The sequence below is a fragment of the Hibiscus syriacus genome, unplaced genomic scaffold (assembly GCF_006381635.1).
Source record: "Hibiscus syriacus cultivar Baekdansim isolate YM2019G1 unplaced genomic scaffold, ASM638163v2 tig00116971_pilon, whole genome shotgun sequence".
NCBI lineage: Eukaryota > Viridiplantae > Streptophyta > Magnoliopsida > Malvales > Malvaceae > Hibiscus > Hibiscus syriacus.
Window position 1 is genome coordinate 2,730,791 of NW_024063495.1, and position 25,460 is coordinate 2,756,250.

A 25,460-nucleotide genomic window follows, 5' to 3' on the forward strand; every position below is an offset into this window, starting at 1 on the left:
CTTTGTCCCTTTTAAGTTGAGATGAAAGCTTAACCTACGGAGATAATTTGTTTCTCCGCAGGGTTTTTAACAAGTAATCTTTGGGGTTCATATACCTTATGTCTACGTGAGATAAATTGTTTCTCCGCACGGACATAAGGGAATGTATCCTCTCGAATTGAACTCGATCCGCACGAGCCTGTAATGGGCCAGGATTGAGGGTTTTGGTAGCTCAAGGGGGAACTGACATTAAGGACAATTCGAGTACTTTTTTCTCGATAGAGCCGAAACATGCATATAGTGAGATTTAAAACAGTCACTCTAGTTATAGTCAGTAGGTACCCAAATTAAGTACATAAAGGAGAAGCATTTCAGAACCTTTATTTTTTGCTTTAAATTTTCTTTTCGAATAAAACATGTGAATAGATACCATGCGGTTGGGATCATTTCATTGAAATTAATCATTTTTGGGTAGAACGTATGTTCGGGTAGGATTGTTATCTATTTAAAAGCATGCTAGGTAGATATCATGATTGGGTAGGTGTTACGTTATTTATCTGTATATACATTTTTTTTACTCTGCATTTGTATTTGTATTTTCGCATTTGCATTTGTATTTGCATCTTCACATTTGCATAATCATCATGAATAAAAGAAATGTGTTGATTAAACCAAGTAATCATCAGATTAGAAGAGCGATCATTGAAATGGAAAAGAGTTTTCATAACAAGGAAGAACCCAATCCAATAGTTTCTAGATTGATCTAAAGAAGCACAAAGGGCAAAAAAAGATGTAGTTTTCTGGGGAGTTTCATATCACAAAATGCTCATAAATGTCATATCAAGCAAAAATGATCTACAAGAGATAATAGAGATTTGGGAAAGTTGGAGAGTACTTACCAAAGAGAGGTTCTACAAGAAATATGGTGACATAGCTCAACTCTTTTATGTAAAGATAGAAGAACCATTCTCAAAGCTCTGTCCGATTCCGGAACCCTGCATACAATTATTTCACTTTTAACAGACAGGATTTGCACTAACAATCGAGGAGTATACATCTCTGTTTAATTTCAAAACATCCAGGTGGATAAGTTTATTCCAAACTTTGAAACTTCATCCTTTAAGAATAAAACTGATAAAGATTATCTTAGTTAAAAATTGGATAAACAACATTCAACAAAAAAAAGAAAAGAAATGATTTCATTGGCATTATCTTAATAAGGTGATACTCGAGCATATAGATGAGACTTTTTATTCTTAAATGATTGCCATAGATTGGAGGGAGGCAATTTAGAAGTTGCACTTAAGTACTCACCGTTTGGATTCAGAATTATTTATGGAAAAAGGAGAAAGTTATTGGGATCATGATTGAGATCATGAAGCTAAATAAAAAGGCCAAACCACATTCATAGATTGATCTTTCTTGTAAAGATGAAGTTCTTTTGGAAGAATGAAACTCTTTCTAAGAATGATTACTTTTGGAGATCGATACCTTTTGCATTTGCATTTGCATTCACATTTTTACGTTGTATTTACATTTTCATTGCATCTTTGTATAGTTATATTTACAGTTTCAATCTTACATCATGTATTTGCATTTTGTTTCAAACTATTTTACATGCATTAAATCATGAAAATATGGGAATAATTTGTGGAGGATTCCATGACAGAATTTTCAAAATCAAATTGGAGCTTGGTCTTCCTAGATAAGGATAAGAACCATGAATGAGATTTTAGCAAGGGTTGGTAGAATTGAGAAACTTCAAGAGAAACTTATCAAGATTCAACAAGAAATGAATGATCAAGCAAAGAAGTTTCAAGACGAGTCAATGGAGCAGATAACCAAATTGATGGACATGGTGAATGTTATGATCCATGGGAAGAGCCACTAGAGGATCCCGTTTTGGGTGAGACTATGAATGCTAGTGTTGAAACTGTGATTGTAGAAGGTTCCACTGGGCCCACAATGAATGAAGAGCTAACAAGAGATAAAGTTTCCCTTGGGAAAGTTGAGTCTTACTCAAAGAAGAGGGGCATAGAAGATGATCAAATGATGATCAAGAAAGCTAAGAATGATCAATCTCTCACGATTAGAGGTTCTAACCTTTACAATCCTCCATTCAAGACAATCAAGTTCTATCTATAAAGCCATCACCAAATAATTTCTCTTCAGGGGGATTACATGAGAAGAAAAAGCTCACAGCAGGATTGGTTACACCGGGATGTGTCCAGCCACAGTGGCCCCGAATGAAAAGTAGACCTATAAAGTGATTCTTGGAAGAACCAGAATATAACCCCATATTCATTAAGGTCCCTAGCAACTTTGAGGATCCTTTAGAGCAAGCAATTCAAAGGTGTAAAGTAAAAGAGAAAGGGGTTGTTGCTTTAACAGAGATTAATACAGTCAATTCCCATGAAGAACACAAGGCACAAGAGTATGAGAAAGGAAATCAAAGCAAAAGGGCTTCCATGGATGTAATACGAGACTGGCCAGTGGGTTTAAGAATTAATGGGGCATATGTAGCCTTGAAGACATCTCAACACCTACATCGATTTCCTGAAGGCAAGTGGGTTTTTAGCAGTTTAGGAGGTTTGACGAATGTTACGTCAATTACAGCTGCAATATGTGTTCAGAATCCATCCAAAAATATCATCACCAAGGAAAATTGCTTCGGATCTAAATTTGGGCTTAATTTCCAATCAGGAAAGGAAAAACTGATGAATAACAAGAATTGGGATTTTACGAAGAAGCTGCTCAGGAGAAAACATAAATTGTGCATCTGAGGGTACAACAAAAGGAGTCATGACAAGTAAATGGTCGAGAAATGGGGAGCAAATGAGAATAAAGATCCTGGTCCGACCACACACCCAACATTCTAAGAGCAATGGATAAATATAAATAAGTGGAAGTTGTTATTTTACAGCTGCATTCATTTTCAGCATCTTGTTTGAATATTTTTGTTCATTTCTCTGCCTTTTGTGTAATAAATAAATTTGTGTTGCTTTTATGGTTATGAGCAAGGAATCAAATTTTAATCTTGATGTTTGAGTATCAAGTAAATTAAATATTCTTTTATTTTCTCAAGAATCATAGATCTTTGGCAAGTGGTAAAATTAGACCTTTCATATCCCATACAATGCCAAAATACAATTACTTGATCTATTTTGACCCTTACCAAATCCTGACACTACATTTATCTGAGACTCTGAAGTAATGTCTCTACCTGTTTTGAGATACAAATCCAGATGTTTACCTTCTTGGGTAGAGTTGATTGGTTTATAACATTCCACCATACACGATTTTAAAAGTCACACATTTGTCATTCCAGATACAAAACCATCATACATGTGAAACCAACAGACCTCAAAAGAACCAAACTTTAATTATCCATGAATCTTCTTGCAAGAAGAAACAAGATGGGGCATCATAGACTAACTTGTTGAAGAGAATTTCGAGTAATTGGGGCATTCTCGAAGCAAAAAGAAAAAGAAAAGAAGAGGGATAAGTATATCATGCATTAATTACATTTTTTGTAAATAAAAGTTCCTGAATATTCATCCCTTGGGGATACTTTTTTACATAGACTTCTGTGTATGAAATGATGAACGACATTCTTTCATTTATCCATTCGCAAAAGGAGAAAAAATATATTTAGTTGTCCCCATTTGAGTCTGAATGATTTTTCTGATTCAACCCTAACCAAGGATCACCCTCCACATTAGGGGGCAAGGTGAAGGATATCTGCTCACATGAATAAAAATGTCAATCCAGTTTTATTACGAAGGAAAATCTCCATGAAATAAAGAGAGTTTTGAACCAAGGCAGGTTAAATATGAGGTGCTTGAAGATCAAATCCAGTCAAGAATAACGAATGCAAGAGTAAAAGGAGGTACTCAAAGCAATTGAAGTCTTATACTCATCCATCAGAGAAAAGGAAAAAAGAAAAAAAAGAAAGAAAAAAAGAAAAAAAAAAGAAAAGAAAAAAAGAAATTAAAAAAAGAAATTAAATGAAATGAATCAAGATGGATGATTCATTGAACCTCAAGTTTAAGGATGATCAAGTTCAAAGATCATATCAACAATAAACGCAAGAAATACTGGAATATAACAAAAATTGACAGTCTAGAGGGATCCAGAAAAAGAAATGATGAAATACAAGTAGCAAAGTAGATCCAAGTCAAGAAGGCAAGATTGAAGGCATAATGAATTGATCCTTGGTTCAATTATCCTTAACACTTGTTTGGGCCTTTTTATCAATTTCTTCATAACCATGAGCCCTGGCCTACGTTACGTCCCTGTAAAGTCCATTCTAATCATACATTGATTTCTAAGTAAAAGAGACTATCTTCAGATTTTATTCCGCTTCTCAGGATTAATTTTTATTTACAAAAATTAGTTTTTTAAAAATCTTTAATGCATGATATTATAAAAAGGGGTTCAAGATATAAATTTTGAATAATGTCTTGAAACCAAAGGAGGATTCAAGTTGAAAACCTGAGAAGGCGGCTTGAATATTGAATGGTGCAACAACGACATAAGAGACGATCTTAAATTCTTGATGAAGAACCACGCAACCCAAAAATGTTCCTGAGAGTCTGGAACCAAGAAGTATCTCTACGAGATGAGCAACAATCATTTCTTCAAGATTATAGACTCTCAAAAGGACATATATGGACCCCCTGAGAGACCTTACTTTACCATAATTAACCTACACATTAAATTAGTCAATAATTCTGACATTTGCCATAGGACTATGATTTTTGAATTATTTAAAATAGTAGTGATTTATTTGATATCATTAAACTCATTGTTTATGATTTAATTCAATGTGAACCTGGAAGAAGCAATACTTTACAAAATTCTTTCATTTTTGATAAATAAAGGAGGAAAAACATTTTCAAAACAGGACAATCTCAAATTGAAAAAGGTCATTGAAGCAGCTGATGTCTATTCTACCTCTATTGGAAAAAAAGAATGAGCGATGCCAAAATGAGGAATCACTTCACATTCTTGAAAGCAAGTGGTCCGAAAGATCAGGAAGGCTGGAGGAGAGAACTTGTAACACTCTCTTGTGACATTATCAGCAACATGACAAGAAGAACTCAGAAGAAGCACATACTCAGTCATTCTGTTAGAAAGATTGATCACTTCTTAAGTTGTGATAACATGAAGATAATCCCTCGAAGTTACTTGACAACATTGTTGTTTAGTAATAAAAATGAGTATTCAATATAAACACATTTGAGCACGAATAAAGCCACAATGATCCATAAATGGGGCATTATCAAAGTTGACTTGAAGGTTGGAGGTCCATATTATCCATGTGGGGCTCATGAAGGTTTATATAAGCATAAAAAGACAGAAATGAAGGATGGGTATTTTGAAGGCCCATTTAGACAGAAATAATCCATGTGGGCATATTGAAGGCCACACTAGCATGAAAGGTTGGGATATTTGAAGGTCAATTTCAACTAGAAATAGAATGTTGGGGCATTTTGAAGGCCCATTTCAGACAAAATATGATTCATGTAGGGGCATTTTGAACACATTTTGAACGTTCATATCAGCAAATGTTGGGGCATGCTGAAGGCCCCATATCATCATGTGTCAGATCATTGATTTGAGCAAATATTTCTAATGATATAAAAGATATGAAGAATGAAAATGATAAATCAGTGACAATGGAGCTAACTATACATAATTGCTTTATTGTATTATTCTGGTGATTTGATGATGGCAGTTAAAGTATCTCACTTGCGGTCTCACTGAGCTTTGTTCTTAAGTGGCGTGCTACAAAAGCTCCAAACACTATTCAAAGAGCATTACTGATTGAGAAATCTGAGTATAAGCTACAGGAAATGATGAATGTGTGTCAAATACTTTACGAACCATTGATTACGGTGCTGAACGAATGTTGCGATCATATTGTGTTTCTATTTATGAGTTTGTCTTCTTCAACCCCAAGGTTAGAAGTGAAAATGATGAAGATTTCTTTCCACATAAGGGGAGCTAAAATTTTAACAATGAGAAACTAGTGAAGTCAACTAAGGTTAACAACAGGTTATTGTTAAGCATCTCGAAATCATATGGTCCAAATAGCCTTGTTCGAGATCTGATTGGATATTTTAACAATGAGAAACTAGTGAAGTCAACTAAGGTTAACAACAGGTTATTGTTAAGCATCTCGAAATCATATGGTCCAAATAGCCTTGTTCGAGATCTGATTGGATATGGAGACAAGAAAGGAATTAGGATAAATCTTCCTTGTAATGTGTTTCAAAAGTCAAATTAGAACAGACGTTGCTCTCCTAATTAATCTCTGCTGAGTTTAGCATATCTACATCTACATTTTTCAAAGATGATAGATTCTATTTTTAAAGATGAAAGCTTTATTGGATTTCTGTACAAGTCCAAGAAAAGAAAGCTGGTGTTATCTAGGACAAAATGGGGCATCAATATCATAAATCTGACTACGACAATAGTTCCACAAATGAAACATTTCTTTTGAGGCTTTAATGAAACAAAGAAAACACAAAGATACAAGTGGATAGATGGTTCATCAAATGCCAACTTGAAATGACATTTTGACTAAGTGAAGGAAGACCGAGTTCACCATTTTGAAGTCAAATGAAGATTGCATCAACATTTTTTGCATTCATAAGAACATCATTTGCATATAAAAAAGTCATGCATTACACCTACATGAATTTTCATCTTTGCATCAAATATTCATTCATAATAGTTGCATTCAGCTATATTTTTAGATCTTTCAGAAAAAAAATGAGAGTAAAAGACAACAAGACATCCTCAGCAAGAGGGAGCAATCATCTTCAGATTCAACATTTTCAAACAAATTTTGTCTCGCTTGAGACAGTCTCATTTAATACAGAAGATTTTATCTCACTCAAGATTGCTTTTCCTTGAAAACAGAAGATTTTATCTCACTCAAGATTGTTTTTCCTTGAAACAAAAGATTTATCTCACTCAAGATTGTTTTTCCTTGAAACAGAAGATTTTATCTCACTCAAGATATTTTTCCTTGAAACAGAAGATTTTATCTCACTCAAGATTGTTTTCCTTGAAACAGAAGATTTTTCTCACTCAAGATTGTTTTTCCTTGAAACAAAGATTTTATTTCATTCAAGATTGTTTTTCCTTGAAACAGAAGATTTTATCTCACTCAAGATTATTTTTCCTTGAAACAGAAGATTTTATTTCATTCAAGATTGTTTTTCCTTGAAACAAAAGATTTTATCTCACTCAAGATTGTTTTTCCTTGAAACAAAAGATTTTATCTCATTCAAGATTGTTTTTCCTTGAAACAAAAGATTTTATCTCACTCAAGATTGCTTTTCCTTGAAACAGAAGATTTTATCTCGCTCAAGATTGGTTTTCCTTGAAACAAAAGATTTTATCTCGCTTGAGATAGTTTCCCTCGAAACAGATATTTTATCTCGCTTGAGATAGTTTCCCTTGAAACAAATTTTGTCTCCCTTGAGATAGTTTCTCTTGAAACACAAAATTTTGAGAACATTTCCCTTGAAATGAATTTTGTCTCCCTTGAGATAGTTTCTTTTGGAAACAAGTTTTGAGACAATTTCTCTTGAAACAAAGTTTTATCTCCCTTAAAATGGTTTTTCTTAAAATCAACTTCGTCTCGCTTGAGACAGTTTATCTTGAAACAAAGTTTTGTCTCCCTTGAGATGGTTTTTCTTAAAACCTACTTCTTTTTGCTTGAGACAGTCTCGCTTGAGACAGTTTTCATTTGAAAAAAAATTTATCTCACTTGAGATGGTTTTTCTTAAAACCCTTGAGACAATTTTCCTTCAAAATAAAAATTATATCACTCGAGAGAGCTTCTCTTAAAACAAGTTTCTTATTAATTTCATTAAGTGTTAAATTTCTGACAGGAATTCAAAAAGCAACAAATATTTTATTTCACGACTTCAGCAAAGAATCAATCCATATTTTTCACCATCGAAAGAAATTGATCTCAAAATATTCGAGAACCTTTAGGTAAATACCTTCAGGTGCTTCAAACACATTTATTACTGACACATAATAATCTTTTGCAGGTTTGAAAATCTTAAAAAAAAATAATCAGATTAACATTCTCAATGGAGAGTTCATAATAAGAAGAACTCATCCAATAAGAGAGAAGAAGTTCATAATAAGAAGAGCTTGTTCGACCCATCACTCGATTCAAGGCATTTCGAATCAGTGACGCCTCGCTTGAGGAATCAACATTTTCAGTGAAGAGTTCATAATGAGAAGAACTCATCCAATGAGAGAGAAGAAGTTCATAATGAGAAGAACTTGTTCGATCTCATATCAGTGTTTCCAGTGGAGAGTTCATAATGAGAAAACTCATCCGACAGAGGGAGAAGAAGTTCATAATGAGAAGAGCTTGTTCGACCTATCACTTGATTCACGATATTTCGAATTAGTGACACCTCACTTGAGGGATTGACATTTCCAATTGAGAGTTCATAATAAGAAGAACTCATCCTAGAGGAGAAGAAGTTCATAATGAGAAGAGCTTGTTCGACTTATCACTCGATTCACGACATTTGAATCAGTGAGCCTCGCTTGAGGGATTAATATTTCCAAAAGAGTTCATAATGAGAAGAACTCGTCCTACAGAGAGTTCATAATGAGAAGAATTTGTTCCTTTCAAGTCCACAGAAGGAGGTGAACCAACATTTCCAGAAGAGTCATAATGAGAAGAACTCATCCAATGAGAAGAAGAAGTTCATAATGAGAGAAGAACTGTTCAACCTTGGTTTGATTCCATCACAGAAAGAGGTGGATCAACATTTTCAGTGGAGAGTTCATAATGAGAAGAACTCATAACGAGGAAGAAGAAGTTCATAATGAGAAGAACTCATTCAACCTTGCATAACATTTCCAGAAGACATAATGAGAAGAACTCATCCAACAAGAGAGAAGAAGTTCATAATGAGAAGAACTTCTTCAATTCAACACTTCAAATGAAAGTTATCCAACTCAAAGCTCAACTTCACAACGAAAGAGCCACTCACGATTTCAACTTCACGAAGAAGAATATTGTGCCCAATGGATCGACTTAGTGTCACAGCAATTGTCATCACTCGACCTGATCTCCTCATCATGTAGGATCCATGTCAAACCCAGATAACTAGCCGTCCTCATCACGTAGGAACTGTGTCATCACTGATCTGATCTCCTCATTATGTAGGAGCAGTGTCAATCCTTGATAACCAAAACTCTTCATCACGTATGAGCTGTTATCACCTTTAGATGACCAGAACTCTTCATCACGTATGAGTCGTGTCATCACCTGACTAGATTTGCTCTTTATGTAGGAGCTATGTCAACCTAGATAACCAGTCGTCCTCATCACGTAGGAACTGAGTTATCACCCTTCCTAAAGATGGCCAAGAAATCTTCATCACATATGAGCAGTGTTATCCCTTGACTAGATCTTCTCATTATGTAGGAGTCTTGTCACCTTTAGACGATCAGAACTCTTCAACACGTATGAGCCGTGTCGTCTCCCAAATCAAACAACAAATCTCAAAACCAAAAAAAAGGGGAGAGAACTGGACAAAAATTGGTTGTCTTTTTCGTCTTTGCCCTATTCTTGTTAACACAAGAATTTACAAATAGGGGCAGGTGTAGACACCCGTTTTTGCCCGGGCTTTTAAAAAATATTATTATTATATATTATTATTATTATTGTTATTTTTATTAATATTATTTATTATATTTGCAGGCCAAAATTCAACACTTAATCCAACAACCCAATACAACCCAGAAACTTGGAGCCCAGACCCGATTCATGCCCATATCCGAATCAACCTAGCAAATTGGCCCAAAAAGAAGACCCGACCCGACTTTATTAGGGTTTCAAAACCCTCAGCCACTATTTGACTTTCCAATTTCAGCAGCCACAGGAGATGTATGAGACCCGAGCCTTCACCGACACATGAGCCACCGAAGAGCAGCCGAGCCGAGCCATCGTTGCAGAGCCATCCAGAATCATCATAGTCCCCAATAATGCACCAAATCAAGGAAAAATTAAACATCTCCAAAGTCAAAGGCAAATCCATAAATCATACCTAAGCCTTTCATTTCCATACCAAACACAAAGAAATTTTAGATACAACCATGGAGATTAGGTAAAGAGGTCATTGATAAATCAAGGAGAAATAAGAACAAAAAAAAAAGTGAGGGTGAGAATCTATTCGAACCAGAGGAAAAAAAGAGGATTCGGGCGAGGCTTAGAAAAGAGGGAGCATATTGTAATCATTCGAAAAATCTTGTAACCATCCAAGAAAAAAATCATTCGAAAAAGCAATAAAAAAATCAGATTCGGGCAAGCAACATTATTATACCAGGAGCATTTCTTTCTCAAAAGTCATGGTTTGTTCCACTTTCTTTTGATTTCAGATATAAAAACAACTATGCATATATATATATATAATAATATAAGGAAGGTTTTTGGTTTTACCCTGCATGTGAATGGTGTTTAGTCGGGGTCCATTCGTTGTTGGAAGTTGAGTCTAGCATCGAGAATGTGAGTAGTAGGTTTAGATCTAGGAGGGTCAGTGGTTGTTTCTGGTCTCTTAGGATAGTTTTGGGGTTGTTCGGTTTGTGGCACCACCGTTCGTGGTGGTTGACCATGCGTTTTAAGCCTTTGGTCAAGAATGAAAGGAAAAGAATAGAGAGAGGAAAAGTGGGCGTTCGGTTCGTTAAGTGGTTGAGGTGTGTCGTGGCCGTTGAGATTGGTAGCCGGAGGTGAGGAGATGGCTCCTACATGGCCATTTGATTTTAACGAGGAGTGCCGTTTGAGAGAGGGGGGAGCAGAAGTGAAAAAAATATAACTAAAAAATGGAAACCCATTTAGGGTTCTGGCTACCAAGTTACGTGTAAATGGCTAATATTAGCCTAAATATCAAGTTTTTGGGTTAATTACGCTTAAGACTCCTTATTTCAAGCGTGAATTTGCATTGTTGTCACAATCCTTTATTTATTTTGGTTTATTTGCATTACTAATCCTCTGACTATATTAATAATTATTCTAACCCATGGATATTTAGCTCTTAACCCCTAATATTTTACCTTCTACATTTTGTTCTTTTATTTCTTTAATTTAAGTATCTTGTTTCTATTTTATTTTAATTTTGTCACATTCTAATATGCCATTTATTCGAGTATAGCTAATGAACTTTACTTTATTTATTGTAGTCAGTGATGAAATTTAATTTTGTGATTTAGGTATGTAATTGTTATTTTATTTTGGTCCTTGCTACTGTCATATATGTGAATATTCTTACTCTTTAGTATATTTCCTATTTAATTAGTTTTAATTTCTAGTAAAAATATTTATTTTAATATTTTAGGATAGATATTTATGTATGCATAGAATTATATTTTTCATGATTTTTTTCATGTTTACATTAATGCTATGTAATTTATCTTTTGTTATCACTTTACAAGACCTATTTTAAATTGTGAAAACTTTGGTTTGTTCGTAATTCAATTTATTTTTATCCTTTGTATGTTGTACATGTATATATACATTATATTACTATAAATATTTGCTATAGTTTTAAGTGGATGCATGAACGTAATAAATATATTTTATTTACTACATGAATGTTCCTTTTTTGCATTGATAATCATTTTATTTTTTATAATTAATTATTTATTGATTTATATAATTTATTGTTTTAATAATATTTTAAATACTACTTGAATATTTTCAAGAACATGTATGCGTAGAATGAGTGTGAAAATCATTTGGTCGAAGTAGTACAATCCGATATGACATTCGAACGAAATGAGATTTGAAATAAATCTAGTTTGTTTTACTAATTAAATCTTTTGTGATTCAAGGCAGTTGTATGTAGCAATTTATTTTGGTTTTTGCAAATTGTCGATAATTTATATTCTATTTGCGTTTTTTTAAAAATCAATGAAGAAATTTTCTTTATGAATAAGAAATAGATGATGAAAGTTTTCCCGGCAAAGGATTGCTAATGTCGATATTTCTTTCAAATTAAAGAATTTTCTCTAATTAATTAATTAATTTGAAGTAAATTAATTAATATTCAATAAATGGATCACATCTTAAATATATATATTCAATTCATGATTTTCACCATTTACGACAACGTGTAAGCGACACAGTACTAATTTTGGGCGATGTGGGGTGCTAGCCCTTCCCCATGCGTAACCGACTCCCGAACCCGTTTTAATCGAATCTTTGGTAAACGTAGACTAATTTTTGTCTTAAAAAACGATTTTTCTTAAAATTGTTTTTAAAAGACGTTTTTAGGTACTCGACCTACCTAACCCAAAGGTTGATGGCGACTCTATTCAAATTAATCCAAAATCATCGAATTTTCCAAATTAAATTCGTAACCGTTTTTAAAATAATAAATAATTGTTCCACCTGAAAAACGGTTATGACAAAAGGGTAAATAACAATTTTGGTCCTTACAGGTGACCAAAATGAAAAAATGCTAAACTTAGAGGGACCAAATAGAAATTAAACCAGTCAATATATATACGTATTAAAAAAGGGAAAATACCAATTTTGGTCCTTGTAGTGACCTAAATGCAAAAAAATACGCTAAACCTAGAGGGTCTAAACAATAATTAACCCCTAACTTTCCCTATAAGTTACTTTTTTGGTTTTTTAATCGAAAAACCCAAAAAAATTTAAAATTCCCTCCCTCTCTTCTCTTTCGGCTAGCCACCCTCTAGCCTCCTTACACCGTCGCTTCAGCTGCCATTTCGGCCACACAAGTCGGTTGGAACTCCTAAACCGACCCCAAAATAAGCCCTTTCACTCCGATCTACCCTCTTAAGCCTAAATCTAAGGCCTAAACTACCTAACTAAACCCCTAAAGACCGAAAAAGACCCTTCGAAGTTTCGGCTCCTCAACTCCTCCGACCACCGTAGAAGATGTACTAGCAGTACAATTCAACCCATTCTCAAGTAACTCTATCTAGATCACCTTATCTTCTTTTACTTGTTTTTTTGTAAACACATATATTTTTTTTATTTCAACTAAAAAGGAAGGAAAAAAACCTTCAATTTTGCTTCTTTACTTCGAAAAAAGGGAGATCATTTTTTTTACAATAGATTTATGTTTTATACCCAACCTTTACAAATCTTTTCAAAATAAAAAAAATCCACTTAATCCTGACATGTACTGTAATGGTTGTTGACGATGGATCTATGTGATAGGGAGGCATGACTACCTTGCTCCCTTGACGGCGGTGACGACAGCTAAAGAGACCTTATTTAGGGTTAGGGTTAGATTAGGTTAGGGTTTTGTAATTGGGCCCAAGTTTGGATCTATTTGGGCCAATTGTTGGGCTCACTGTTTGGGTCGGTTAGCTTTGTAATTGGGCCCCTGATTTGGGCTTGTAAAAATTACAAAATAATAATATAATTATAATTAAAAATATAATTATAATTAATAATATTTAAAATTTAACATATTATCCGATGAAAACGAATGTCTACAGCTGCCCCTCCTTGTCCATTCTTAGTTAACAATAATAAGACAAGATGAAGAGAAAACGATTTTTCGTCTGATCGAATATGTGCTTTGAAATTGATATAGTCTCGACTGAGACTGGAAATGACAATATCTCAAGAGAGAAAAGATATATGCTCCACTGCTTCTTCAGGGTAAATAAGATCTAGAAACATTGATTCATTCCACTGTTCTTCAGGAAAAATTGAATCGAGATAGACTTGTTCATGCTCCCCAGGGAAGATTAAATCTGGAAAAATGGGATATGCTTCACTGCTGCTTCAGGGTAAATCAGATTCGGAAACGTTGATTCATTCCACTATTCCTCAGGGAAGATTGAATTGAGTTCAATTTACTTTTCTTGTCTTCAAGAACATCAAATCTGAAAATTAAACATTACTACTTGTTAGTATATGTTTGAGAATTTGAAAACGTAATACCTGAAGGTTTGGAATTCATAGTAATCTTTGAAAATCGATTTCTCTTGTTGAAACTTGACTAGCTACCACCAATATGGGAATCTTCATCGACTTGAGTGTTATTCGAGCCTCTCCCTTTTAGGACTTTTGAATTGGTTACTTTATATTGGGTTTCAACATCTTCAACTTTCACTTTCTTTTAGAAGACCTATAAGTACCCAATTGCATTTATCATTATGCATTTATGAATGTCATGATCCTGTTTATGCATAAAATGTGTGCAATGATGCACTTTTAGTGTATTTTATTTTTCAAATGAGAATCTCTTTTGTCGATCGCCTTGTACTTCAGTCAAATCTTGGGACGAAAATCATCAACAGTTCACCCCAACTGACATCCTAATCAGATCATAGAAAAACATCTTGGATTATCCCAACTTGCTTAACTTTTTATATCCAAGGTTTTAATTTCCTATAGCCCATCATCATGCAAACCTTATGTTAAAACCTTTGTCAGCTTCATAATACCTGCACTTTTCCAAAACTTTTTGTACAGTAATACACAATGATCTCATGTTTCCCAAGTTAATCTACATGTTTTTATTTTCAAATTAAGATGCTTTCAACGTGGTGTTAATAAGAAAAAGACCTTTTTTATTTATATGAACGTAAAGTTTTTGGGTAAATACATGACAAACTTTTACTAGAAAAAAAATAAGTACACGTCCTCATATATCAATAGTACAAATGCTTTTGAACTGACAATCCGCAGAGTAACTCAAGTGTAGCTTTTGTTAAAGGATCTCGAGAATTTTGACAATACGCAAGGATGTGAAGTTCCCCATGTACTATTAAATTCCCCAAATTTCTTTTTTGGTTATTCAAGCATTTTTCAATCTCTAGTCCTAACCCTGGTCACATTTGATGTCACTACTCAAATCTTCAAAATTAATTCAGAACCTCTACTATGCACGAATCTTGAATTGAATGATTCTAAAGCCGTCCTTTGTAGGTTTTCAACTTGAGCCATCTTTTAGCTTCAAGACGCCCTTACGGATTTCGTCTTGAACCCTTTTTATTTATTTATTATTTTTTTCTTTTTCTTTTTTTATTTTCTTTTTCTATTTTCTTCATTTCTTTTTTTCCCATTCATTTTCATTTTTTCTTTTCATTCTTCTTTCTTTTTCTTTCTTCTGGTGAAGTATTTCTTGAGAGCGTCGAAGTTCACAGGGTTAGGTAACTCTGATCCATCAATCTCAGTGAGATCAAAGCTCCTCTAGAAAATGTCTTCTTTACAATATAAGGTCCCTCCCAATTTAACATTCATTTACCTCTAAAGTCTTTTGAATTGGCAAAATCTTTTAAGAACCAGCTCCTTTATGAAACTCTCATAGGCGAACCTTCTTATCATTTTCCCTCATCATACATTTCTAGTATATTTGACGATGACATATAACTTTTAATCTTTTCTCCTCAATCAAATTGCTAGCCATACCTGGCTTGTACCCATTTTCTTCATCTAGCTTCACCTCTGATAAAACTCGAACTTACATAATTTCTACCTCAATGGTAACACAACTTTCATCCCATAGGCTAAAGAAAATGGGGTTACCCCAGTTGATGTTCATACCAAAGTTCGATAGGCAAACAGAGCAAATAACTTCTCATGCTAGTCTTTATAAGTCCCAGTCATTTTCTCTATAAGCCTCTTGATGTATTACCTGCCTCTACTGCCCCATTCATCTTCTGCCGATAAGTGGTGAAATTATGATGGTTTATTTGAACTGCTTACATATTGATTTCATCATATTATTGTTTAAGTTCAAGGCATTATCATAGATGATTCTTTCTGGTAAACCATATCGGAAGATGATCTTTTTTTAATAACTTGCATACTGTTGACTGAGTGACATTTACATAAGAAGCCGATTCTACCCATTTGGTGAAGTATTCTATTGTCACTAAGATGAAATGATGGCCATTTAAAGCTTTGGAAATTTGTCTAATGCATCCATGCCCCATATAGAAAATGGCCACCGAGCAGTCATCACATGCAATGGATGAAGGGGTATGTATCTTATCTCCATAAATCTAGAACTTGTGTATTTTCTAGCATAATTGATACAATATGTTCCATGGTTGACCAATAATACCCAAATCTCATCATTTATCTAGCCATTGCATGTCCATTGTCATAGTACCACACACTCTCTCATGTACTTCTTCAATGATTGTTTATCTTCTCTGGCATCCACACACCTTAACAGAGCCTGATTTGGAATTTTTATAAATCTTACCATCAAGAACATACCCTACATCCATTCTTCTAATAGTTCTTTTGTCATTCTCGGTTGTTTGCTCAGGATAACTTTGATATATGATGTATTACAAGATATCACAATACCAGAGATTTCCATCTTCTTCCTCTTCTATGCTATAGCAATGGGCTGGATATTCATAAGCTTGCATCTTAATGGGCATCATATTTTAATATTCATTTACTTTAACGGCTGTTGCCAAAGTGGCTAGAGCATCCGCTATTTGATTTTATTCTCTGGGAGGTAATTGAATGTTACTTCCTCAAATCTTTGATAAGCTCCATGACCAACTTACGATATTCCACCAACTTGGGATCTTTTGTTTCTCATTCTCCTCTAAGTTGATAAATTACCAGAGCTGAATCCCCAATACTTAGAATATTTTTACTACGCTCAATGGCAGGTCTGAGACCCAAAAACACACTTCGTACTTGACCATATTATTTGTGCAATCAAAATTTAGCCAACTAATGAAATGATAGTGTTCTCCACTAGGTGAGACCAAAATTTCCCCAATCCCATGCCCCAAGACATTCGAAGCACCATCAAAATTCAACTTCCAATGTTCATTGGTAGAGTAAATGCCTTTTCAACTGAAATAACCATCAAATTTTATCTAAGAAGTCAAAACTCAATGATAAATATTCAGAAGCCCAACTTGCAATAAAATCTTATAACACTCCCTTTAACTGCTTTCTGACTTACATATTGGATATCGAACTCAAATAATAACATTTTCCAATGACCCAACCTTCCAGTTAAAGCATGTACACCTATTATATATTTCAGAGGGTCAAATCTAAAGATCAACCAAGTAGTGTGATACATCATATATTGTCTGAGCCTTCGAGTAGTCTAAACTAAAGTACATCATAACTTTTTTATCGGTGAGTATTCTGCCTCGCAATCAATGAATTTTATGAGGTAGTAAATTGATCTCTCTTTCTTAGGTTTGGTCATGCTACCCTAATACATACCCCATTGAATTCTCGAAGATTGATAAGTAGATAATTAATGGTCTACTAGAGATAGGTGGTACTATGATTGGGGTATTTGACCAGTATCACATAATTGCTTTAAAAGTTTCTTGGCAATCATCATTCCATACTCCTGGATTATTTTTTGCAGAGAAGATGAAAAATGGGATCACATTTATTAGTTAATTGTGAAATAAACCGAAAATGTAGTTTAATCTCCCTAAGAATCCTCGAACTTATTTTTGTGTTTATGGGGTGGAAAATTTTGAATAGCTTTGAATTTGTCTAGATCTACTTCACCTTTTTTGCTCACTACAAACCCAAGAGTTTTCCAGAAGTCACCCCAAGGTACACTTGCTTGGATTGACTTTTAGTTGGCATTTCTTAACCTCTGAAAGAGTTTTCTGAAATTCTCCATGTATTCTTCCTCTGTCTTGGCCTTAAAGATCATATCATCGATATAAACTTCTATTTCTTTATGCATCATGTCATGAAATAGTGTTACCATGGCTCTCTACTATGTTACCCCTGCATTCTTTAGCCAAAACGTCATCACCTTGTACAACACGTGCCCCCACATGGTAACAACATAGTTTTTCCCATATTTTGGGTACATCTTTATTGATTTTAACCAGAACCCATCCATGAATAAAAAAGGGAATTTCCAACAGTATGTCCACTAGGGTGTCTATGTGTGGAAAACGAAAATTATCTTTCGGGCTCGGCTTATTAAGATCTCTGTAGTCAACACACATGCGAACCTTTTCCATTCTTTGGTACTGGAAAAATATTTTCCACCCATTTCAGATACGTCACTACTTTAAGGAAACCATCATCGAATTGTTTCTTTACTTATTCTTTAATTTTTAGAAGTATCTTGGGTCTAATCCTTCTGAGATTTTGTTGGACAGGTTCACATTTTGTCTTTATCGATTTGTATACTACTAACTTAGTATCTAAACTCGGCATGTCCTCATACGACCAAGCAAATACGTCTTTGTACCCCGAAACAATTCAATCAAGCCCTGTCATCCCTCAGTAGATAGGGTAATATCAATCTTTACTTATTTCTTCTTCATCCGATCCCAGATTCAAAATTTTAGTGGACTCTTCATGCGACATAATCTATTTCTTCCATTTCCACCATTTTTAGTAGTTCATAAGGTAAGTCACATTCCTTATCATTATCATAACCCTTTATTCCCCTTGACATATGGACAGCTCAAAATCAATCTCGGGTCAATGTCATCAGCATTCATACTATTGATACCCGAGGCCCTGAAAGAATAACGAACAAGGATATATATGCATATATACATACAGGAGAATCTATCTCATATCAAAATATAATGAAATAATATATATATATATATATATATACTAATAAAGAATGAAAAAATGCAAGGGAGAATGTTTATCACTTTGTGAATTAAAGATACATCTTTCATTGAAGATTTAAAAACAAGTAGATTAACCCTTTACAAAGATCACCTATTGCCCCGGGTTTAGACAACAGGGAAAGTTTTCATGTATTACTCTGAAAAAAGTTTTGTAAACTACATGTAACTCCTCTGCAGTCCAATTGTTTAGCATGAAGTCTGGCAGTGCGGGATAGATGCCTCCAGTTCTTCATTCTTTAGCCTCATCATCCATTATCGTATAATGCCCATATCTTCCAAGGCATCCTCAACAATTAGTTTCTTAATTGGCTTCCTTAACATATGCTCCCTAGACATAAATGTATCACATAGTGGTGGAAAAGTCTTAGGCTCCCACTTAATATCATCCCCGACTGACCTTGCTATTCTCTTTCCTAAATTTTATGATACCCTTCAATTTCTCTTTCAAGGTCGATTGATCTCTCAAACCAAAATGGTCTCTTTTGAAATAGGGAAAAAATGGATTAACAAATTCCTGTAGGCGACTCCCTAGCCATTTTCCAACCTTGGCTTTCTTTCTCAAAGTCATCTTTAATTCCATTATGGTACAATTAGACAGTCTAAGCTTTGACATCTTCTTCCCCAACCACATATGGCATTAACAAATTCCAGAGATCTGAAAGAATATTCTACATATTCATCCTCTACTTCAACATATAGAGCAGTAGTGGACACATAATTAATAATGTCCTCCTCATATTGATGCATACCAATATCCCCTCAATCACAAATTTGAGTTTCTGAAGTAGAGTGGATGACACCCCTGCCTTGTGAATCCAAGGTCTTCCCAATAGATAATTTTAGGTAGGCATGATGTCCATGACAAGAACTCAACCTCATAAGTAGACAGCATTTGGTCAAAGGAACATCTATCTTTCCTAGCACTTATCTTTTTGTTCCGTCAAATGCTAGAATGACAGTATGGAAATTGTTCATATGCATACTATTGATTGGAGACTTCTTTAGGGTTACTAATGGCATTACATTCAATGTAGAGTCATTGTCAACTAGTACTCAAGACAGCACATGCCCCTTGCACTTAATAGTAATATGCAAAGCTTTGTGGCTGCCAATTATCCAAGGTGGGATCTCATCATTAGAAAAGATATGAAATTATAAGCTTGAATATTTGAAACCAATCTATCTATCTTATCCATGGGTACATCATTTGGCATGAAAATCTAATTCAAGACTTTCAACAGAGCATTTATGTGTACCTCATAGATTAGTAAAAGAGCAAGGATCGAGATACAAGTATGTAGCTTATACAACTATTCAACGATACTATACTCTCTATGTTTCAAAAATTTTAGAAACTCCACAACCTCGTTTTCTATCACAGGCTTATTAATAACTGGCTCATCATCTTTCAGCAGTAATTCAACTTTCTTTCTTTTGTCGGTGGCAGTTCTTTTCTCATGTTCTTTGGTTTGATTAGAAGAATAATATCTCCCACTCCTAGTGAAATGGCCTATTTCATCCACTTCTTCTTTGGCGATCTCTGAAGTACCCATATTATCCATCTTACACTCGTATCTCCAAGGGACTTGTTTATTATCTTTGTAAGGGAACAGAGACGGGGGTGTGATTAACTCATTAAGAGTTACTTTCTCTGCCACATGAGTTTTTAATGTGCTGACTAGAGACAATTAACATTGTAAACTCTTTTGGAAGAACCCTCAGATGCACAAATCTCTGCTTCTTCTTCTTCTGCATTAATTTCTTTGTAGAATTTCATTTCCTTATCATCCATCATTCTTTGCACCAAAGCTCAGAATTCAGAACAGTCTTGTATGGTGTGACCCTCACAGTTTTGATATTGGCATGTATGCTTACTCTTATTAACCACGTTAGAGACCAATAAACCTGCCTTGATAATATGACCCTATATCCAATGTATGAATGACTTTACCTCAGTCGCATTGGTTATACTCTTCTTTCCTTTTTCCTCAGCAATTGCATTGACCCCTGTACCTGCATGGTTTGACAGTGGGTTCTGAGCCACATTTGGTTGCTCAATGTCACCAAAATTGATGATGTTCTTCTTCCTTAATATTTGGACAAAATTCTTAAAGGCAATGCAATTTTCTATTGAATGTCCCGAAACCCCTGTGTGATATTCACATTGGGCATTAGTGTCATACAATTTAGGGTAGGGAGGTTGCATTGATGATGTATGGTAAGGTGAAACAATTCTTTGTAAAACATTGGGATCGGGTCAAACTGAATGTAACACCCCCAACCGTATCCGACCCGGATACGAATCCGAGATATCACATTGACTTTTTAAACAATTTACTTTTACAAAATAATTGAAAATTCAAATTTGTATTGGAGACTGAATTACTTATATAAATACAATCAAATCATTTACAAAACCAATAAGAGCTTAAACAATTAAAATCTTGTAACTACATGCCAACTAGATTCTCTATATAACAAAATACATATATTCAATATGTTTCTGATCTGAACTGTGGAAAAGAAGAAGCTGACCGGGATCGCTTATCTTCTCTTTCATTCTGTTCTCGGAACCTACTTGTGAAACATTCACATGCTAAGTCTATGATATAGTGAGGCTTATAAAACATATAATATAACTCTACTCATATCATTGCATGAACAATTAATACTATCATATCATATAAAAGCATATATCCTTTCATATAACCAATACACGCATATACATATATCATTAACATGCTTATCAGTACTTATATTATTATCACTAATTTCTTTTTATCATATAAGCATATACTGAACCTTTGTATACACATCATAGAACTCATATATCATTTACACAACAGAGCACACATAGTATCATACCAATTGATTTATTTGTTCTCTTTAAAGCCCATGTGTACATCTGAGAACTTAAGGTATGATAATACATAGAGGTTGTGCACATATGCTATCACCACAGCTCGTATAATTCCCACTAAGGGTGCTTAGAATTTGTCCCGATGACCACATATCACATATGTCCCGAAGGACCACGTAGAACCCTAAACTCTTAGCATACCAACTATACCCCTAGCTCTTAATACACATAACATGGACATTATTATTAGGTTTATCATATATTCACATAACATAGGCACATAATCTCATAGCTTCTTTCACATAGTTCATTATCACATTTTTATATGATCATATAAGCAAATAGTTCACTTACACATAACAACATTCCATATAATTCACTTATCACATTTCTCATGTCATATTCTCATATGATCACATAACTCATGTCACTTTCTCATGTGGTCACATAGCTCATGTCATATAATCTCTTATGTCCATATTATTTAACTTATATCATATTCTTATTTAATCACATGATTTATCATACTAACATGTATTCACACATATTAGGTAACATATATCATAACATATATTTATGTCAACATATACTTATATTTACTAATTCATATATTCTAATACAGGAAATAGACTTGTCGCAAGTCTTATTTTCATTACACATCATATAACTAGTATGCACTCACCTTAACCTCATTTGCCAATACCAATCCTTTAACTCTCTCTCGACAATCTTACTCTGATAGTTGATCCGAACTTTGTTTTCAATCGATATTTACATGAACATACCATCCAATGAATATCGAATATTTGAATTACTCACATAACTTCATACTAATGCAAAATAAATAAAACATAAATTTCAACTTTTCATCTTAAGTAGTATCGGTATCACCAGCACAATACCGATATTTCAATGCTAGGGTACCGATACCCTACCCCGGTATCGATACCAAAATTAGCTTCGATGTTCCTTGGTATCGATACCCTCTACACTGGTATCGATACTCCTTCCTTAGGGTATCGATACTGTTCATACAGGTACCAATACCCCATGCGTAATTTCCTCATAATTTGCCTTGTAGTATCGATACTCATTCAACCGGTACCGATACTACTAACCCAAAATCCATTCCTTAAACCAAAAAATCATCCCTTACCCAACTAAATTCCTTATTTTACTCTTCTTTCATGCCTTTAAACTTAACGACACATACACAAATTAACATATTTCACTTCAACTCATCATAATAACCCATATGTAACTATTATGCTTGAGTTCAATAATCAAGCTAATAATCAGCATGTTCTAAATTCGTTTCTAACACTCTAAATTTCTTAGTTACATCCTTGAAAAGTCAAATTTCACTTCAAAACTTATTTATTAACTCTATCTCAATAATTCCCTTAAAAAATCTTTACCTTAAATCTTACATAACTTAATCCACTTTGAGTTTTAAGCAAATCTTAAGATTTCCTTAAGCTTTTCTATCACTCCAAGAATCAAACCAACTTTAAAATGAAAAAAATCAACCAAATTGAGACCAACTTACCTTAGCTATGGTGTCACGGTGGAGATGAGAATAAGGAAGACGAAGAGAATGCTCCAAAATTTCCTTTTTCCCCTTTTCTCTTCCACGTGGTTACTATATAACCATAACAAAATAATTATCTTGGTGGTCAAATGACCATTTTTCCCTTCAATATTTTCATATCTACCAATCAATCCTCTTAAAAAAATTCTCAATTAAGTCCTTAAACTTTCAAATTTTCATAATTTGATCACCAAATTTCAAAAACTTCATTTTAGTCACTAACCTGGTTTTTGGGATGTTACACTAAAGCCTTTTTCTCTCTTGTCTTGGTTCCTTTACCCCTTGCCTGACAGAGTTCTGTGTGGATGATCCTATGGCTTGAGGTTGAGAGAAAATGATGTTATTGGAGTTATACGTCCTCACATTATTAACTTCGTTATCTTCATTTTCGCTTGTAGTTTCTTACTAGACTCTCCTCAGTCAAGCCTCCCACTTTTGATGGCCATTTTGATAATCTCCTAATGTGACCAAATCAGAACAACTCTTGACAAGTTTCCTATGAGGTGGCCAATGAAAGGAGCTCTCAGAGTATTTACGAAAAGTATGTTGGTTTCATCTTCTTCAAGCAGCAGCTGAACTTGTACAACCACATCCCTCCACCTCTGAGCATACTGTAAAACTTTCATTAGATTTCTTCTCCATGCTCTGCAACATGATTCAATTAGGCCTTACATCTTTCACGTACTTATATTGTTCTAGAAAGGCTTTAGCCAAATTCTTTCATGATTTAATGTTAACACTGCTCAACTGATTGTACCAACAGATGACTAAACCAGTTAAGCTCTCCTGGAAGCAATGGATCAAGAGTTAATCACCCCCAATGTAGCCAGTTATTTTTCTATAAAACATAGTGATGTGAGCATAGGGACATCTTATGCTATCAAATTTTTCAAAATCTGAAATTTTAAACTTAGGTGGTAACACTAAATCAGGAACCAGATTTAGCTCTTTGGCATCGATCCCATACATGCTAGTGTCCTCTTTTATAGCTCTAATTTTATTTTTCAACTGTTTTCATTTCTCTTCTAGCTGGTTTGTCTACTCTTTCTTGTCATCTTCATCAAAATCTGTGACATCTTCAACTGGATGTGGGTTTACGGAGGTACTGGGTAAATTTATATTCACTCTTTATGGTTGGGCAGTCATTTGTTGTGTTCTAACATGCGGTGGTGTAAAGCCAGGAGGATATAAGGGTTATTCAATAGAACCAACAGTTGGAGCCTTTCCATAATCTTCCTGAGGTTTAAATCCCGGAGGATACACAGGTTCTTCGGTAGTAGCACCGATAATTGGAGTATCTTCCTGATTTGTATTCTTTCCCTGTAACATGCTTACAAGTTTTTCCATCACCTTATTCTGAGCTTTTAACATTTGTTCACGCATCTTCTCTTGAGCTTTCTTGAAACTCTCCTGCATTTCAAGTTGCGTCTTCTCAATTTGGGTAAATCTCGTCCATTACCTTTTTTTGGGTATGGTACGAATACTTAGAAGTTTTCACTGTTCTGCAATGCAATCTTTTTATTAATATTGATATTTTATTAATGAATATAAAAAATATGACTATTAATGAATAAAATGCAACGCGAAATATAGATGCAACAAATGCAAGGTGTTGATTCTGGAACGATTCCTTGGAACAATTTTTTATATTAGAAATGAAGTTTGGTTACAAGGCTTAAACATGTTACAAATAGACCTGAGTTATCTCCCATAATTGTTTCATGTGCCCTAGTAAATCTAAAATCCTCTGAGCTTTTTAAGTCTTGGGTTCCTATCCTTCACTTACAGTATCAGCTTCGTGAACTAAGTCAATTAAGTACCAAGTCGCACCTTAAGCATATTCTAGGTAGCTTGTGATGAGGTCATCCCTTTACTTAAATCTCCATTTAGTAAGTTCCAAACGATGGTGCCACTGTATAATTCCTTTATAGGGGACTATCGGTAGTTCACTTGCCCTTCTCTAAAAATCATAAACCATAGCTTCAAGTTCATTCACATAAGCTTCTTCAAGTTTTCAACTTTCGCACTGTTTGAACTGCCTTCTCGACTTCGGTATCGTCGTAAAGATGACTCTAAACTTAAAACCCTACCCTTCATTTTCTTATTTTAGTCTCGATTATCTTGTAATTATTGCTCTACTGCACTCTTTTCTCTTGAAAGTAGCTTCACTTGATGTTTTCTCTGCTTGAGCTCTTCGCTGTTTTCCTCAACTTCTCTTTCTAAACTCGCCACTTCCTGTCTCTATCCAGCAGCAATTTACTTGAGCTAGTGGCCATTTGAGTTTTTACGATTCGTTGGTATGATAACTAGAGATCATCAAAGTCCAATATAAGTTGTTTTTCTACTTTTTCAATTCGGTCAGCTCGACCTTTTTGGACATCG